Below are 6,612 nucleotides of genomic sequence, written 5' to 3'. Positions count from 1 at the left end.
CCTGTGGCACCTTTGAGACTAACAGAAGTATTGGGAGCATAAGCTTTCGTGGGTAAGAACCTCACTTCTTCAGATGCAACTGAAGAAGTGAGGTTCTTACCCACGAAAGCTTATGCTCCCAATACTTCTGTTAGTCTCAAAGGTGCCACAGGACCCTCTGTTGCTTTTTGGAAAGCTTGGCATTTCTACAGCATTTAGGAACTGAATTTAGACTCCGCATCCCTGGGGTTTGCACACTGAAAAAAAATGTAGCTAGTGGTGAGAGTCCCATTTTTACCCTCAGCTCATCCAGGTCCTAACATGCTTTGGTCAGTGAGCATAGAGGACGCCTTCTGTCTCCAAAGGTACTTTAGAAATTGGCTTAGACACAATGGTGCTTAAACGCAGTCTCTAAACACAGCCCCCAGATCTGTGTAGATAAGGCTGCACTCTCCTAATTACGCTGGCAGAGAATGTTCACAGGTCACAGCAGATATGGGTATAACCTAGGTCTCAGCTCTGCTTATCGATTCCCTCAGCTAGCATGTGTGCTTATACAATCCTCAGCACATGAATCAAAGCCCAGCAGATTCTCTTCGGCTGGATTAATTTTAACCTCAGGTCCATAGTTGATTTATTTATGTCCTTATAAATTTTATTCCACGATGTTTTGTCAAATGTGGTAATTAAAGTCCCTGCTCCGTGAATTGTTTTCTTCATTCAGCTGATGGCAAGAGACCACAGTCCTATTATGCTTCCCCACCCACCCACCCCCTGGCACTCCCAAAAAGTACCACTGTATTTTCAATGTCCACAACCTCTGTTTCACAGGTCCCTCTGTCCACCCCTTCATTATAGGGCATTGGTCTGCATGGACTCCAAAGAAGAGCTTATTCCCACCAGTACTGAACCACCAACACCCCTTCCTGCTTCATTCATCCTTGCAGGTCTCCTAAGCAAGTGTTGATCAGATCCAATCATACTGAGCTTGTGAGGCCTGATAGGATCACACTTCATATATGGTCGCGATGGCCCCCCACTCTGCTAGCTAAAGCAGTAGACACATCCGATTTGGGAGCACAGGGATATGAATTCTGTGCAAGGTCTATAGAGAAAATTGGGGCCTCGGTACATCTGTAGCCCTGGATTGTTACAAAGGGTAAAAGAGACCCATCATTTTATTTAGTCTTGGTGTGGGGTGTGAGGAAATCCCCGGCTAACATGACCAAGGTCTTTTATTTGCATGTGTAACAATAAAATGGTTTCCCAGAAGAGCAAAGAAACTAGACATTTCCAGTAAGCTACAAGCCCTGAAAGCTGATTAAAAGTTTCCCTATGCATCTTCCTGATGTCTCCAGTCTGCAAAGGCAAATAAAGCGCTTAGAGTTCCAGTCTCAGCACTCTGGAAAAGGAATTCCGAGCCCTCAGCATGTCATTAGAGTTAGCCTCCCTCTGTTCTGAGGCTCATTAAATCCAGCCTGCCATCAGCTTGCAAACTGGAAAGCTCTATTCAGAGATGTGCAGTAACCTAGGCAAGAGTGAGAATGTCTAACCCCCCTCCACAACTCCCCACCAAGTCTTTTTCCGCCCACTGACAAGCTCTTGCACAAATAGCATTCTCCTGCTGATCTGATGGGCTCTTCTCCAATGGAGGACACCGAGACGTGTCTGAAACACTGAGCTAACAGCAACGCAGGGTGTTGTACATGATGTTTTTCAAAGGCCAGAGCAGCGGGGTGAGACAATGGTGATGAATAGGGCATGATGAGTTTCACTCGCAAAGCTCAAGGAGAACGACAAGCACTCCAGCAATCTTCCTAAGGGAAATGAGCCAGGTTCTGCGAGACCCATAGGGAGCAGACGTTTATACAGTTGAGGTTATGGGAAGTCAGAGAAAGAACGTACAAAGTTTAGATGGTAAAAGTGGTTGCTGAACTAAAATTAAGTACAGGGAAAAATCTGTCTGGTCAATCCAACTCTGGGTCTGTTAAAGTAGTGGGGGAAGGCAGAGCTGGGAAAAGCCAATGCTGCAGTTAAGATCCTACCATCTCAAAATGCATCAGCACTGAAGCAATCCCTCTGGGGGACAGGTTCTGGAGCAAATTCAAACCTGTCCTCAGAAGGCCACGGTCTTGGCAGGTTGCTTAAAGTAGACCCTGTGAGGATAAACCACAGAGGCCCATTTTCAGGGATCTAGAGCATCTATTGACCATGTCTCACCTTATGTTTCCTAATCTCCAGCCTTTTCAGCAGATGCTGGCAGCTGTGGTCTCAGTGGGGTGCTTCTCCTGTTACAGAGAGATGGTTGTAAGCCAGGAGCAAATTGTTCCACAGGCTATTAGTCTGAGAGCCTGTAAACCCCAATGAAGAGGTTTGGCAAGTATACAGGAATGTGAGAGGTTCACAAGATATTTGCGGGGTCTTGATCATTTCACCCTTCTGACAGATCACCAGCCACTCTGTAATGACAGTAAAGTCCCTGGAAAGAGACCTTACAGGCTAGAGATTGCTCATGCCTTTGATGAAATTAAACCCTATTATGGAATAGGCAGCAGGGAAGTCTCTACCAGTGTCTGATTTCTTAGCAAGAAGCTCTAGAATTGCATCTACACTGCAGGTTTTGGTGACACAGAAAGTCACCTATGTCAGCTAAGGAGCACTTTCTTATAAGCCTTAATCTCCCTACGGCTCCATTCCCCCACGTTTTGGTTCTTTATCCTGTGATCTTTTTGGGGTGGTTACTGTCTCTTGTCTGGTCTACAGCTAAAATTTAGGCCAACCTAGTTACATCACTCACGGGTGTGAAAATTTTCACACTATAAGCACCATGGTTAGGTGGATCTAATCTTCAGTGTGGAAGCAGCTAGGTTGACAGAAGGATTTTTCCGTCAACCTAACTGCCCCCTTTCTGAGATGTATGAAGCGTCTACACTACAGCAGCGTCGCTGCAGCACTGCAGCTGTGCCACTATAGCAGTGGTAGTTAGGATATGTCTAAGTGTATGTACAGCACCTAGGCCAATGAGACCCTGACCTTGTCTGGGACCATTAGATACTACTGGCATACAGCCAGAATCCCCCTGTATGCCTTAGCACTGGAGGGGTTACACGCCAATGGCTGCTCACCCCATTGACTCTGCTGCATAGTGGAGAGGGATTGTTATATTTTACAATTTATATTAGTCATTGCTGTAGAATGTAATCTAAGCACATGCAACAGCTCAGGGAGAATCGGAAGAGGATTAAACATTTGTATGAATAAGAATAGGTTCTGCAGTTAGTCTAGCTGGAATGAAATATAATAAGGATCTCAATCCTCATGCTTCAGGGCATAAACTGATCCCTAGAGAGGTGCCAGGAAGAAATTACTCCTCCTAGAATTGTATTCTACAGTCAGGTGCATGTTGGGGGGTTAAAGATAAAGCATCCCTTATTTGCTAATATTGGAGACACGAACCTGAACTGGATGGACCATTGGCCTGCTCTGGTGCTGTGTGGGGCTGTAGGCTAGGAATTTTTAAAAGAGGCCAAGAGAGTTAAGTGCTCACTTTGTGTACCTAATTCTCTTGGGTTCCTTTGCAAATCCCAGCTGTAATTGCTATAGGCCTGATCCAAAATCCATTAAGGTCAGTGGGTGTCTTTCCATTTAGTTCAATGGGCTCTGGACCACACCCTATAACATTTTGCTTTTTAAACTGTCAGCCCTGTTTATGCACACCCTGAGCTTCTACCACCACCCCATGCAACCTGAGCTCTGTCATTAAGCAATATTAATGACTCTAGCCCCAGCTGATTAATAAACTGGCTTTGGGCTGCTGATCTCCTTGGACCATTAAAACAACAAAGAGTCTGGTGGCAGAAATAAATCTGTTAGTCTTTAAGGTGCCACCAGACTCTTTGTTGTTTTTGTAGATACAGACTAACACGGCTACCCCCTGATATTGGACCATTAAACCCAACCCCAGCCAGCAGGCTATTAATCCCCAGGCCAGCGATCCCAGGCAAGGTCATTATTATCACCATCAATCCTTTTAGATTCTCCATCAGCAGCAAAAAGGGGAGGAAACCATTTGCATTTGTCACACAGCACCATCTGTTCCCTGATGTTAAAAAACAGCTACTGAATTCTATAGCAACTGCCCTCAATGCTCGAGCTTAGCATTTCTGTCGAGTTCAGGCTATCATCGTGCTGCATGGATGATCCACAAAGATCATGCTGCTATTGCCTGAGATAGATCTAGAATATTCACAATGCCGATAGCTGTTGCTGGGATATACATCCTTTGGCTAGGAATGGAATTTATTATAACAGATGATTAAGGTGATGATACCTGGGTTGGCAGTTTCAAACACAGATGCAGCAGAGGAACAGAATTACCCTAACACCTCTAAAAGTGGCTCCTCTGAGACTCTTGAGCTAGCCAACTCATTTCCTCCTTTTCTTGTCCTCATCCAAATATTCTTTATTTACCCATCGGTAATCAAAAACCTGGGATCCACCTTAATGAAGCCAGTGGAAATTGACATTTCTCATAGCCTGGCCTTAGCCTAACATTAATTCAACCCTCACCCTATGTTATTAGACATTTCCATTCTTTTTCAAGCTATTTTTAAACTTGTGTCATCTCCAACTCTTTAGTGTCAGACACTGAATACAAACATCAGGGGCAGAGCTCAGGGCTGTGTCAAACCCCAAGCCCTGTAATATTCAAAGCTTATTCTGCGTTTGAACATAGGACCCAAGCCAGCGAAATCCTAAGGAAATATGTTTCCAGCCCAACTGACTTCTCATTAAAAATGCAAAGGGAAACCTTTTTGCTGCCTCTAACTAGTCACAGACTTTTCTTTCCAGAGTTTCATGGTCTAATTTGGTTTTGAGGCAAAACTTAAAGTGCTATTTAGCCATATTAGAAAGGAAAATTAATTGAATCATCTCCTTTGTAACCTGGGTTCCTACTACCCCAACACACTGCAAAAACAAAAAAACGGACCCATGGCAGCGAGTGACAGAACCTAGGTCAACTGACTCAGGCTTGGTGGGGGCTAAAAACAGCAGTTTAAGCATTTCCCTCAGACTCACACACCCCTCTCCGGCCAGGTTCCAAAGCCCTGAGCAAAAACATCTACGCCGCTGCCCCAAAGCACAAACCCCACACGCCCAAGTCAGCTGACCCAGGATCTGAGACTCACTGCCACAGGGTATTGCAGGGTTTTGTTTTTTCAGCATAGACATATGCTTAGTGCCTCTTCCTGGGTGGTCTTGAACAGCTAATGATTCTGGTGGGAGCAGTGAGTACTTGTTCCCTCTAAGGATCAGGCTATTCAAGTGAAACCCCAGGGGTGCAAAAGCATGCCAACTGAAAGGGAAAAAAGTGAGTTGAAATCCATCATGTGACCCCAGCTTCCCACAACTCTAATCAGCACCCCTGCACATTGCCATGCAGCTAGCAGCCAGCCAGAGAAGTGGACTTCTTTTAGCAAGAGAAGAGAGGATCGATTCCCTACTCTCCCACAGTCACTGTGTGACCTTGAGACAGTGATTTAATCTGTGCGCCTTGGTTTCCCCATCTGTAAACTGGTGATGGCAATAATACTTTGTTTACATTATAGGCTCTTTGGGGCTGGAAGTGTCTCCTATTACGTGTCCACACAGTAACTAGCGTAACAGGGCCCTGAGCTAAGGTGAGGCCTCCAGGGGTTATTGGACTGTGCCTACAGCTGCAATGCTCAGAACTGAAAAAGTTAACAGGAACCGGGTTTTGCATGGATTTCTGGTTTCAATAATGCCTCGACTCCAGCAGGACACACAGTGCTCAGGCAGCACAGGTGTGCTCCAAGGCTACAACAGCCACTCGCAATAAAAACCCCTCTAGCCCCAACACTCCCATCTTGCTTTCAAGTTATTTATGTCGAGTGCAGAGACAGGCTCTTCTGCTCAAATCTTCCCAGGATTACGTAAACCTTTACTCACCCCAGCTGCCAGGGAGCCTTGTTTGTTGGTGGGCGTTTTTAATAGCTGCTGTAGTGTTATAATTAGCCTGTGGACTGGGTAGTCTCCGAGGCAAGTGGTGGAAGCCCCATGCTGCTTGAGTCATTTAACATTCAGCTGAAGAAAACATTGCAGGGTATTCTGTAGGGAGCTCTCCTTGGGGGAGGGAGTGGTTATAGCTGCCTAAGAGGGTGTTTCTGCCCTTCTCCAGTCTATAACGTTAATTATAGTTATTAATTATTTAGGAGGCTATAATAATAATTATCCCTAAATAGTAATTGCATGCCTATATATAGCCCCAACGGATCCCACAGTGCTGCACAAATTCTCCCTGGTGGCCTCATCCCCTCTCAGTCTCAGCACATTGTTGTGCCCTTTGCAAACCCAGGCCCAGACACAGGATTATACCATGGCAGTGTCCCGCACCTGCAGCAATGGACAGAGGTATGTCCCGCGCAGAGCTCAGAGAGTCTGGCATGCCTACAGCAGCACTCGCAGGGAGTACAGGCAGCTGAGATTCTTATGGCATTTTGGAGGTGCACCGTTCACTCCCCAGAGCAGTCTGCATGGAACTAGGAGGGATGAGCAGAGGTTGCAGGAGGAAAGAGTTTGGAGGAGGCACCAGGAAGGCAGTCTGTGTACACA

Source organism: Trachemys scripta, chromosome 9, assembly GCF_013100865.1.
Source record: "Trachemys scripta elegans isolate TJP31775 chromosome 9, CAS_Tse_1.0, whole genome shotgun sequence".
Lineage (NCBI taxonomy): Eukaryota > Metazoa > Chordata > Testudines > Emydidae > Trachemys > Trachemys scripta.
This window is presented reverse-complemented; position numbering follows the sequence as displayed.